Source organism: Ursus arctos, unplaced genomic scaffold, assembly GCF_023065955.2.
Source record: "Ursus arctos isolate Adak ecotype North America unplaced genomic scaffold, UrsArc2.0 scaffold_22, whole genome shotgun sequence".
NCBI lineage: Eukaryota > Metazoa > Chordata > Mammalia > Carnivora > Ursidae > Ursus > Ursus arctos.
Window position 1 is genome coordinate 7,139,022 of NW_026622897.1, and position 12,798 is coordinate 7,151,819.

At 43.4% G+C, this 12,798-nt stretch overlaps 1 long non-coding RNA gene across 1 annotated transcript; it reads right to left on the minus strand.

Moving 5' to 3' along the window:
* Window positions 1–7,259: 7,259 nt before the first annotated feature.
* LOC125282434 (uncharacterized) lies at window positions 7,260–12,446 on the minus strand. Its single transcript, XR_007189569.2, has 3 exons — window positions 12,296–12,446; window positions 8,882–8,982; window positions 7,260–7,331 (listed from the first exon to the last, which is right to left on the minus strand). It is a non-coding gene; the product is annotated as an uncharacterized LOC125282434 (long non-coding RNA).
* Between the last annotated feature and the right edge of the window lie 352 nt (window positions 12,447–12,798).

Sequence of the window (12,798 nt, forward strand, 5' to 3'; positions counted from 1 at the left end):
ATCAACCACGAATTGCAGTCGAATTCCTTTCTAATCCTTTCTGAACTGTCTGAGGCCAAAATACTTGGAGGGAGCATGTTTCCATCACAGGGAGATTTAGCAACACTGACCTGGCATCATGAACCCTCACCCTTAGCCCACTTACGCGCGGCATGTATAGAATCTGTGTTGTCAACTCACTCAGCACCCTCCTTGAGGAAGCTTTTGCCAGCACTCCTGGGAATGCTGGGAGGAGACCGTATTCATCTCTGCATCAAGGCATGTTCGACTCCAGGTTGCCAAATGGCTGCAAACATAATTTCTGACCCATAAAAATCTCTGTTCACCCCTCCCCGCCTCCACGCTCTTCCTCACTTCTCCTTCTACCCCTCTCACCCCCGCAGTGGTCAGTGTAGAGCTGGTGCGCATCGCAAGCACAAGCCCTCGTAACCTCAAGAAAAGGAAAAAAATAAAACATGAATAAGAAGACACAGAACGTAGTATAAAACTTGGAAAGCAGCTTCTAGCTGTCGCCCTGCGTGATTTTTGTCAGGAAGGTTTAGGAAACACGCAGGCCAGCAGGGTAGAGCCTGAGCACCTGGGAACTGCAGACGAATCTTTCTGTGACCTTGCTCCGGATTCTCCCATTCTTGCTCACACTTCTGGCTCCAGACCTGCTCCCCCTATGCACCACCCCACTGCACGACCCCAGGCTTTGCCTGTGCCTGCTGCACGCAACCCTACAGGCTGCACGTCCTCTTCCCCAGGCTTCCTGTACATAACACTCAGTTCAGGTATCACTTCGTTGTGTTTCTGAAGCACCCTGCCCTGGCTTCTACCGCAGAACGGCACCTACCAAAACGTATTACAGTTACTGGCTCACCGGCCACTCTCCCATGCCCTGCTTTCTCTAGCTCACCTCGACCTCGGACTCCTCACTTGAATGAGAGGGACCTCACATGTTCTACATTCGTGAGTGCCCCAGTTGAGACTCCTGCCACAGAGCCAGGCATGTGGTGGGTGCTCCCTAACTCTTTGTCTATTAGCCTCTCTCTGCGACTGGGATCTCCTGGACGGCTGGATGTCGCACCTCTGCAACCCTAGCACCTCATTCTGTGCCCATCACTCGAACGTCAGCTGAATAAATTATGGATAAACTTGACTTTATAACCGGGCGTGGGTCCACTCAGGGCTCTTAGATGAGGGGACATTAAGCAGATGCAACTTTGCAAGGGGAAAAGGGGGCCAAGTAGGGGTAAACCGCAGAAACCTGTAAAAGGGTAGAGGGGAAAGAGACCTACAGAAAGAGAAGAGAGGCTAGAAGAACAGTCTTTGGGAAGAGATAGGTATGATTTGGAGACCAGCTCTACTGCTTCCCAGACATGTGACCTCTGGCAGGTTACTAAGCTCTCTGAGCATCACATCCTCAAGTGTGAAGTGGGGATAATGGCTACTGTTTATTGAGCATTTACCATATGCTGAGCACTTCGCACCCATTAGCTTGTTTGAGCCAGAGAGCCATCCTGTAAGAATACTACCCCCATATACCCATCACCCAGTTTCAACAAATACCAGCTCCTAGTGATCACTGCTTTGTCTATAACCTCAACCACTTCATCCCCTTAACCCCCCACCCCACACCCTGTTTGTCAGGCAAATCCCAGATAGAATATCACTTCATCTGTCAATATATTTTATAAGGTTTTAGCAGCTTCGTCTGCAGTTATTCTAATAAGTAAACAAACTTGGTTCTGGAAAGAAACACGGTGGAATACCTTTCCTGTTGTTGTCATCATTCTTGTCTTTCACCTTCTGACCCGCCTTTCTCAGCCCACTGATGAGCTGATACCCTGAGCAGCAGGTGGCCCTGGGGCTGCACAGTGAGGCAAGGTATCCTGGTCACCACCTGAGAAGGCTGGGCCAGTGGACAATGTAATAGGAAATTCTTTTGCCTTGGCCTTGTGCCGATTAACTGGATCAGGACGCCTGCGAGATTACCACAGGCCACGGCCAAGCCAGGCTCTCCCTGAACACACTGGCCGCCAGACCTAAAACTGTCCACGTGCCACACCGCCACCGTTGCTTAGCAGAAAGCACCATGCTCTTCTGGGGACTCTTCTGAGACCTCTGAGACCCCTTTAGAACTGGTCTCCTTTAGCAATAATGAACTTCAACAACTATACAGGCAGAACCACAAAACCATCTTGACTAAATTGTCGCGTGATCCTGTGACATCAGGCTTTCATTTTGGTTAACATGTCAAAAGTTCTTTGCATCCTAAATTTGAAAGAATTCCAAAATACCTGAGACCCACGGAGAGCCGACAACTGTCCTGAGTATTTTTCCTTCTTTCTGACATGGATGCCTTTGCCATTCTGAGACTAACGTGCTGTTTAAGAGATCCTTTTCTTCTTTTCTCCCAGAGCTCATGTTGCTACTTAAGCAATTGGTTCTAAATAGATTGGGTCACTGCTGCTCCAAAAAGAGAACCATCCTTGTATAAAAGGAAATACGGTCAAGCTGCAACTTCCAAATTCTCTCTGTAGATGAATATTGGTTCCTCTTGAAGGGGACTCCGACTCCAGTGGTATCTCCCAACTTACTCTTTGGGATGGCTATGAGGCAAATCTAGGTAAGTTTGGAGCCAGGAGAGTTTTAAACTTATTTTTGGTAGTGTTGCTGATATTCCTATTACACTAAAATTTCTGAGGGAGACCATATTATATAACCACTGCTTCAGATAAACACCACCTCCAGTCTTTCTGCTGAGGGAGAGCTGCTCTCTCCTCCTTGGTAATGAGCTGGAGATTGTCCCTGGTGAGCAGGCTTTCTCTTTGTGGTGGAAAGGTTTTGATGTCACCCCTCGGGGTGAATGGGAAACCAGTATGCCTCCTTATCTGGGCTCTGCCTGAGGAGTAGCAGAGGTTTCCATGCACCTCAAAGCACGGTGAACAAGTACGTGATGAAGTTCTCGTTCAGGGGGATTGCTGAAACTCCTGTTTCTTTCTTTTTTTTCCTCGAAGATTTTATTTATTTATTTTTGAGAGAGCGAGAGCACGTGCGCGCACAAGCAGGGGGAACGGCAGAAGGAGAGGGAGGAGCAGACTCCCCGCTGAGCAGGGAGCCCCACACGGGAATCGACCCCAGGACCCCACGATCGATCATGACCTGAGCAGACGGCAGATCCTTTAACCGACCGAGTCACCCAGGCGCCCCGGAAACTCCTGTTTCAAAACATCATTGATCCATTCACAGAAAGGCTGCTTCCACTACCTTTGGGTATAGTTGTCTGGGCGATGTCTGTGAGCTCAATTTCACTTTTAGTTCAGAAAAATGTAAGGCAAAATGGTGGCCCTGGTGGCTCCCTCCAGTTTAGTTAACAGCAACTGATGACTGACAGCCCGCCCGACTCGTCCTGATTCGGCTTTACACCAAGAGACTGCTGCTCACCTGTGTTAGGAAATTTGACTACATTGACAAAATTAACAGTAGCTGCCCTAACAAAACCCTGAACCTCAGGGACTTAACACGAAAAAGTTTCTTTCTCACTTCCATGAAGCGCAGTGTAGGTCTGGCTGCCCCTTCTCTCCTGCAGCAGGACCACCTGAAACGAGGGGCCCCCAAGCCAAGAAGATGGAGGAGGAGCCTGGCTCCTCGTCCATTGGCCAGAATCAGTCACATGATCCCAACCCACCTTCAAGGGAGGCTGGGAAACAAATACTGGGTGAGCAGTGGGTTTTTTCTGTCACACTGACTATCTTATTCCATGATTTTCCATTTTCCAGCAAGTCACTGACACAAATGTTGAATAAGTTGAAGTCAGGACAGCAGCCCTGAATACACCACGAAGTACCTTCCTGCATGTTTTTGGTTCAGAAAGCACCACCGCTGCACTCCAAATACCCAGCTCTGCTGTGGGCTGCAGGTTAGGCTCTGCATCCTGGCAGGGGGACCGTCAGGGAAGGCCAGGGCACTTGTCCTAAAGGAATGCTATTCTACACAAGACTCAGGGCAAGAAGAATGCTTTCCTTTGCAAGTAACCAAACCCATTCCCAGAAGGAAGGGACTATGAAAGTAGGCTAGGATAGTTCTTTCTGGTGGCCCTGGTGTGTATGCTCATTTTGCTCCTCTGTTAAGGTAGGGTTCCAATTCCTCACTGGAGGATGCATTTCGTCATTCTGTGGCTCAGTTCCTAATGGACATAAGGAAGGTAGTAGCTACAGAAAGTTCCTCACAAGACAAAGGAACTAGCAAAAATAAAATAGAATTCTTGTCCTAGGAATGATCTTTACCCTGGCTGAGGTTGAGGTTGGGCACATAAAAAAGTACAGGCAGGGAAAAATTTAGCAACTCTCAGAAGTCAAACAATCTTTTCTACAGCTTGAGAAGCAAGTAGAGACAGGTGAACTTCCTGTCTGGTGCAACTTTGTGTGAATGATAAGTGAGAGGAGTGTCCCCTCCAAGGGTATACCATGATCTTGGAGGTTTGAAGGTTGGGGGATGCAAGATTTTTATATCAATCGACATATCAGAAAGAGACCTAAATTTAAAAAGAAGGAGGGGTCCCTGGGTGGCTCAGTCATTTAAGCGTCTGACTCTTGATTTATGGCTCAGGTCATGATCTCAGGGTCATGAGATCGGGCCCCACATCAGAGAATCTGCTTAAAGTTCTCTTTCCCTCTCTCTCTGCCCCCTCCCCACCTCATGTTCTCCCTCCCCTGCCCCCAAAAAAATTAAAAAGGAAAGAAAAATGGAAGGAAGAAGAAAGACAAAGACTTCCATAACTTCATAGTTAGCAAGCTTTCAAACCTGAGTATGATTATAAGGAGTGCACATGTATCATTGCTTGCTAGGAAAATGAGTTGCAATCCAATGCTATAAAGCCTCCTATCATGTGGAGTAGCAGGGAATAGATTCTATGAAGTGTGGTGGCTAGACTTCTATCACTTTTATCATTCCAGATCTGAGGTGACATAGTGAGGGGGCTTTCTTTCTCCTAGAAGAGGTTTTCAGTCTATGACCCCAATGTCACTAGAAACACTTCTGGCCCTTGAGATCTAGGTAATATCTTTCCGGAACACGTTAACATACTGACACAACACAATAATGTTAATTTTTGTTGCCTGTGGAGGTCCACTGAAAAATGTCTACCAATTCTCAGGGACTCACCTTCCCATAGTCCTATGCTCTTGGCTCTATGCCTGTTGCTTTGGCCCTTATCACGTTGATCAAAACATGAAACTTAGCCCTTTCAGCAGTTTCCAAACACACACACACACACACACACACACACACACACACCCCACAAAACATTTATGAGCATGTATTTCTAACTTTAATACTTTACTGAACAAATGGTTACTGAAGTGGACGCACACCAAATAACACTTAAAAATCTGTTTTGTGGGGAGATATACACCATATTGTCAAAATGCCAGTTCTCCCTAAATTGATCTATGGATTCAACACACTGCTAGTCAAAATTCTAGGAGGCTTTGGCTTTTTTTTTTCTATAAATTCATAAGCTGATCCTAACATCATATAGAAATGCAGAGGATCTAGAATAGCCAAAACAATTTGAAGAAGAATAAAGTTTGAGAACCTACAGTACCTTAGTTCAAGATATATTATAAATCTACGGTAATCAAGACGTTGTGATACTGGTATGAAGATAGCGATATGGATCAATGAAACAGAATAGAGTTCAAAGACAGACTCACATATATATGTTCAGTTGATTTTGGGAAAAATATAAAGACAATTTGGTGGGAGAAGGATGATTTTTCAACCCATGTTGCTGGAACAATTGGTTTCCATATGCAAAAATATGATCTGTGATCCATACTTGCTGTGTGTACAAAAATGAATTAAAAATGGATTATAGATTTAAATATAAAACCTAGAATTATAAAACTTCTAGAAGAAAGAATAGGAGATTACTTTTGTGACCCTGAGTTAGGCAAAGATTTTTCAGCCATGCCACCAAAAGAATGATCTATAGAAGAGAATAATAAATTGTACTACATCAAAATTAAGAACTTCTGCTTCAAAAGATAACAGTGGCTAGTATGAAAAGTCAAGCCATTGGCTGGAAGAAAGTATTTGCAAATCACATATCTGATAAAGGACTTATATCCAAATTTAGAAATAACCCAAAGCTCAATAAAACAATTCAATAAGAAAAATAGGGAAATATGTTAATGGACACTTCATCAAGGAAGATACATGGATGGTAAATAAATGCATGAAGAGATGCTCAATTTATTTTATTAGAAAAATGGCTATCAAAATCAATGATATACTACTACACATCTTTCAAATGTTAAAAATTTAGAAGACTGACAATACACGCGTTGGCAAGGATGTGGAAGGATTCAAATTCTCATAGTTTCTGGGACAAACACTTTGGAAAACAATTTCTTAAAAAGTTAAACCTAAAATATGACCCAGCCATTCTACTACAAGTGGAATGAAAGCATATTTCCATACAAAGACCTGAACAGGGATGTTCAGAGTAGCTTTATGTGTAATAATCCCGATCTTGAAACAACCTGAATGTTCATCAACTGGAGAGTGATCAAAAAATCTGATATATTGTTATAATGCAATACTTCTAAGAAATAAAAAGGAATAAACTATTGATATGCCCTGAAACATGAATGAATCTCAAAATAATTACACTGAAAGACACCAGACAGAAAAAGAGTACATACTGTATGATTTCATTTACATTAAATTCTAGAAAATGCAAACTAATCCATACTGATAGAAAGAAGATCCGTGGTTGCCTAGGGTGGTGGAGGATTATAGAATGGCATGACGAAAGTTTGGGGGTGATGGATCTGTTCACCATCTTGATTGTGGTGATGGTTTCAACTTATCAAATGGTGCAGTTTAAATATATATACCTCATTAAAGCTGTTGCTAAAAACCCATTGTAGACATTCCTGTTCTCCAGAGTCCTATTTCAGGCTTCCCCACAACTAGGGAGCTCTTCTCTTGGCCTTTCGCACATCATTCTTTGACTCTTTTCCCCTCCCCTCCTTTTCCTCTCCCCATCCACGTCCTTTTGCTTCAACCATGAATTTCTTTCGCTGTCTCATGCTGATCACTCTGCCCTCATCCCTGAACTCTAAACCTGTGACTCCAGCTCAGACCTGAGCCCTTGGCCTTGCCATCCATCTCATGGAGGTTTAGACCTCAAGTTTTGGAGCCAGAGCGTGTGGATTCACAAACTCTGCTCTCCGGCTTCCTAGCTGGGAACTCCAGCAGGTTACTCACCTTCTCCACATCCACATATCCTCATCTGCAAAATGGCAGTGAAGTCAGCAGTAGTCTTCTTACAAGATTTGCTGTAAGGGTCAAATGAGATAATAACTACAGGACACTTAGAGAAGAATACTTGGCATCTGGTCACTATTCAAAACATGTTAGCTGCTATTATTACATCTAGGACTTAAAATCACTTTTCCAAGATCAATTCTTTCCTTAAGAGGATTTATGACAACAAAGAAGGCATTAAATAAACTATGGTCCATCCACTCAGTGGAATATCATATGTGCCTTTAAAAATTATCTTTCCTATGAGTCTATAACAATTTGGGGGAAAAGCTTGTTAAATAAAAATAAAGTAGGCTTCATAATCCTTCATGCAGTGTCATCTCAACTATACTCAAAAATCCAAATGAAAATCATGCAGAGAGTAAAGAATGTAAGGAATTATACTGAAATGTTAACAGCGTTATCTTTCATAATGGGAAAAAAATGTTTTTTGTTTTTTTTTTTAAAGAATCCTCCAGTTACTAGTGAATACCTCTATGGGGGGCGGGGGGAGGGCTGTGCACACTGCATACTTTGATTAGTTAACCTCTTATCTAGCCACACCCTGAGCAGGAAGCAGTGTCAGGCAACCCTGGATGGAGGAATATGTTAGAATGGAAAGGCAGGGGATAAGAGAAGAGATACGTGAAAGAGGAAAGAGGACACTGTAGGGAAGATGGGAAATGCCAAGGGAATGTTTGCTTTCCCCTTGTGCCCAGCCGGAGCCAGAAGCATTCACTGCCATGCCCCACCCTCATGCTGGCCTTTCCAACCAGCCTATTGCCGAAAATCACCCCGGTGCCATCTTATGTGGAAACCCGCTTATGCCATGGTGCCCACCCCCATATTTCTCTTCTGCTTGAGGTCTCTGACTACAGGAAGCGGTATTGCTCATTCATGATGATAACTGCCAAGATCATGATTAAATTATGAATAAGCTGCTCAAATCATTTCCTGATCTTCCATCCTGAGCAGAAATTCAACTTTTGTCACACTGACAAAATTTTGATCCTAGTTCATGCTTAAGTTATACATATTTAATTGCAGGGAGAGGACAACCTTCCTCTTTTCTCCTTTCCTGATCTTCTCTTTACTTAGTCTGTGATTTTCTGGGATGAGTAATTTGTTTGCATGATCACATGCAACTCACAGGATGAGGCAATGCAAGGAGTTATCTGAGTTCTTGGGTGCCGGGTTCTTTGTCATCTGGAGGGCTTGGTAATTTTAGCTGGATGCCCCCCTTTGTCATACTAATTAGACCCTCAGCATTGTGTGTGGGGCACATGGGCCATGAACTCATGTCCCCGAGTTCTGCCAGGGACCCTGGGTGTCAAATTTCTGTCTGCAAACTGCACCTCCGAGGCTAGGAAACTGGAGACAACCCTAACGCCCATGGGCACCCATGCAATTTTGCTCAAGAAACCAAGAAAATAGAGCGACCATTATATAGGCTGTAGGCTAGGAAATGTGGCATCACTCTTTGAGGCAGCCAACTGATAAAAAATATTTGGAGCATTCCCTTGGGGGCAGCCTGGCTTATACCCTCCAAAGAACCCTGGCAGCCAGCCCGAGATATGCCTACCTTGTCTGCCCAGCTGGAGTGAGAAGGTCCAGCCTGGGGAGAGGGTGCTCCTGGTCCCCACTCTGCCACCACACCGAAGAGAAGCCATCACTGAAGGCAATCTGAAACAGCATGCTTTTAAGCAAATTTATTTTAATCTTGTCTACTTAAAACATGAAGGCACATGGAATTGGAAAATACAGAAAGAAAGAAGAAATCACAAAACAATATTTTGGAATATTTTCTTTTAATATTATTTCATTGGCCTTTTTTATGTAGTTGAGCCCATATGATGTATCTGACTCTTATGTCCCGCTTTTATTACTTTACATAGCATGAGTATTTTTCTATAGTGTTGAGAATACTTTGCAACCATCGGTTTTAATGGTTGTTTAGTATTCTCTCCTCCTCTGTTTTCTTTAGCCATTCTTCAATGGCTGGACATTCAAGTTATTTCCTATTTTTCAGTATTATGAATAGTACAGCAGTGAACACCTTTGATGATAAAACTTTTTGATACTTCAGCCTATTTCGTTAGCATAGAATACCAAAAGAGAAAGCTAGGACTGGGGATAATAAAATGCCTAAGTGCCAGGCACTTTAAATTCATTAGATAATTTCATCTTCATAATCCTGCAGGATCTGTATTATTATTTTCATTTTACAGATAAAGGAAGGCTCCAAGAATCACATACCTATTAAGTGGCAAAATTAGAATTCAAATGCTGGTTGGTTTAATTCTAAAATGTATTTGTGATGGCTAATTTTATGTGTCAGCTTGGCTGGGCCCCAGTGCCAAGATATTTGATCAAACATTTTTCTGGATGATTCTGTAGGGGTGTTTTTGCATAAGATTTACATTTAAATTGGTGGACTCTGAGTAAAGCAGACTGTCCTCCCTAATGTGGGTGGGTCTCATCCAATCAGTGGAAGGCCTGAATGGGGGGGGGGAGACTGACTTCACTAAGCAAGGGAATTTTGTAGCAGATGGCTTCAGACTTGAACTGCAACCCGTGACTCTTTCCTGGGTCTCCACACTGATGACCTTTGAACTTGAACTGCAGCATTGGCTCTTTTGAGTGTCTCCAGCCTGCTGGCCCACCCTGTAGACGTTGGACTTACCAGCCTCCATAATTGTGAGAGTCAATCCTTAAAATAAATCTCTTTATATAGAGACATTCTATATAAAGATTTTATTCTATAGAATAAATGTCTTTATACAGACACAACCTATCAGTTGTCTGGAGATCCCTGACTAATAGGACATTCTTTCACTAGAATATTTTTTAAAGTTTTTGATAGTTATTTTCAAATTGCTTCTAAAAAGGCTTAAAAATGAAATCTCCCCCTAGCCATGTATAAGAGAACATGAACTGACAATTCACAAAGAGGAGGAATACAGTGTGTGAGCACCTGTCTCACCACACCATTGGGCATTCATCTTTAAAAAATCCTACTTATATACGATATGAAAAAGGACATTTCAGTGTTGCTTGAATTCACATTTTCTTTCCTGACTAATGTAGTCAAGAATTTCTTTATAATTTTTTGAACAGATGAATATTTACATATACTTTTTTTCTGTTTTTCTTTTTTAAGGACTGAGGTTTTTTACACTGAAATTGCGGGAGTTTATTTTGGTGTAGAGCACATGATGAGAATCTGATTTGGCTTCTTCCAAAATGGCTCATGTACAGATCTTCCTCTTCCCTACTCCCTGTGCACACCTTCCAGAGCCTGCTGGTCCATGAGGACACTGGCCCAGCTCTGCTCCCTGTGAGGACGTCCAAGCATAGAACCCAATGATTACTCAGACTTGGATTTCTACAAAAACTTTGCCAAAAAGAAATCAGGAGCAGAGCAAAGCCATATATGTTTCCTGTAGGGAAAAATCAGGGTCTTTGCTGCTGATTTTGGCCCATTGCCTTTCCTTGTCCACCTCTGTAATCCATGGACTGCACCTCGTCCAGTATTTCTGCCATCCCTCACCCTCACTCATCCCAACTGAGACACAGTCTCCTTAGGAAGTGGTTTGCAAGCTTGGCTGCACGTCAGACCCCCTGGGAAGCTATAAAAAGTACTGATGCTTGGGCCCTCTCCCTGTCAATTCTGAATTAACTAGTCTGTGGAGGGCTAAAAGCATCAGTGTTTTTATAATATTTCTCAGGTGTGGTCAGATTTGAGATCCACTGCCTGGCAGGTGGTGGTTGAACTCAAGCTGCACTTGGAGAAATATTATTGAGAAAGAAAATCCTAGTCAAATTAATTTTTATTTTGGGGGAAAGGGAAGTGAAGTAGATGGCTTAGTGTGGATAAACCATAATAAAGAGCCACCCGGAATCTGCAAGCACCAGGGCATGGGCTCCATCCCCTCCTGATAGCAGGAGTGTCCTCTCCATGCCTCTCTGCTCTGGGATACAGGGGGGCAGATCCAGGCAGACAGATCAGGTCTGCGGTTCATACACTGTGGGAGCAGAGTCTGGAAGTGGGGAATGGCAGCACAATTTCTGTCAGATTACTGCTTCCCATAATCTTTGGGGTTGACAGATGGCCGTATTCACTCCTCACTTCTCTCAGCCCCCCAGCTTCTGTCCGTGAGAGTGGTCCCTGAAGAGAGTTCTTGAAAGGGGAGTGCCTGGTGTTACCTGTCTGGACATTTACAAAAGAGGTCAACAAACCTTCAAAGAGGCAGGATTTTCCTTCAAATGCACATGAAAAGCTTTTCCAGTGTCTTGATAGCAGTTTGCATCTTAGCCAAATACCTCACGGACTGCCTTTCCAACTTGGAAGAGGATTTCCTTAACTTTAGAAAAGCTGGAATGAGCTATTGCCAAGGCAACCAATAGGCAACCCTAATATTTGGCCTCATCCACATTAACTGTGCCCAAGTCAGTTGGAGGGGTCACAGGGAGGAGGGAATCAGCCCTTCTAAGCAGCTAATTTCTGCTTCCATCCTACCACTTCCCTTCTGCTCTTCAGGTAAAGGCAATTTATTTCATCTGACAGCTGGCTCTGCAGCTGTGGCGCAAATAGGCCATTTCCTCTTTCATCTCCTGGTCTGAGACTGTTTCCTTACTAACTACATGCACTGATTCAGAGAAAAGGAGCTTTAAAACAGGCTTTCAGGGAAGTTCAGAGAAATCAATCTTTCCCATCAGCTCTTCCTGGATGATGGCAATAGCCTTTTGACAGGCCTCTCTGCTTCCATGTTTACGCTCTTACAAGCCAGGCTCTTCACGGCTCAGCCAGTGAACTTTTAAAACAATAATCATGTCATGTCACCCCCCTGCTTAATTTCCATTAGTGGGTTTAAAAATCTCAATCAGGATAAAATCCAAACTCCTTATGAGGGAGGCCCATGGAGCCCTGCGACTTCAGGCCTCACTGGCCCTCAGCCTTAGCTCACACCATTCCCCCCAACTAGCCCACTCATACCTTTTTTTCTGTTCCTTGTGATCCTGGTTTGACCGTTTCATCCAGTCCTTCCTGGCTCCCCTGATCTGAGTGCTGGTAATGCTGCCAACACCTCACGCTCTTCTCTAAACAGATTAACTCTTAATTCTCAGGTACTTCATGGAAAAATCCAACATCGACAGATAGCCCAAGTCTGTAAGATGACACAAAACATGGCCTTACCATTAGATCATCTGTTCCTGGGAAAGATGGTAAAAGAAAATGGGGAGAGAAAATGGGAGGCTCAGGGGAGAGGAAAGTGCAGAAACTGGGTGCACAAGATACGAGCAGAGTTACTGATAATATAATATTGTTGTAAGATTTAGTCGCTATGTATGAAATGGTAGATTAATCCTGGGTAGACTGTGATGAGAAGCCATATTATATTTCCTACATCAATCACTTAAATATACACAACAAAGAAATATAGGTAAAAAGCCAACAGAAGAGATAAAATGGAATACAAAAAAAGATTATATTAACTA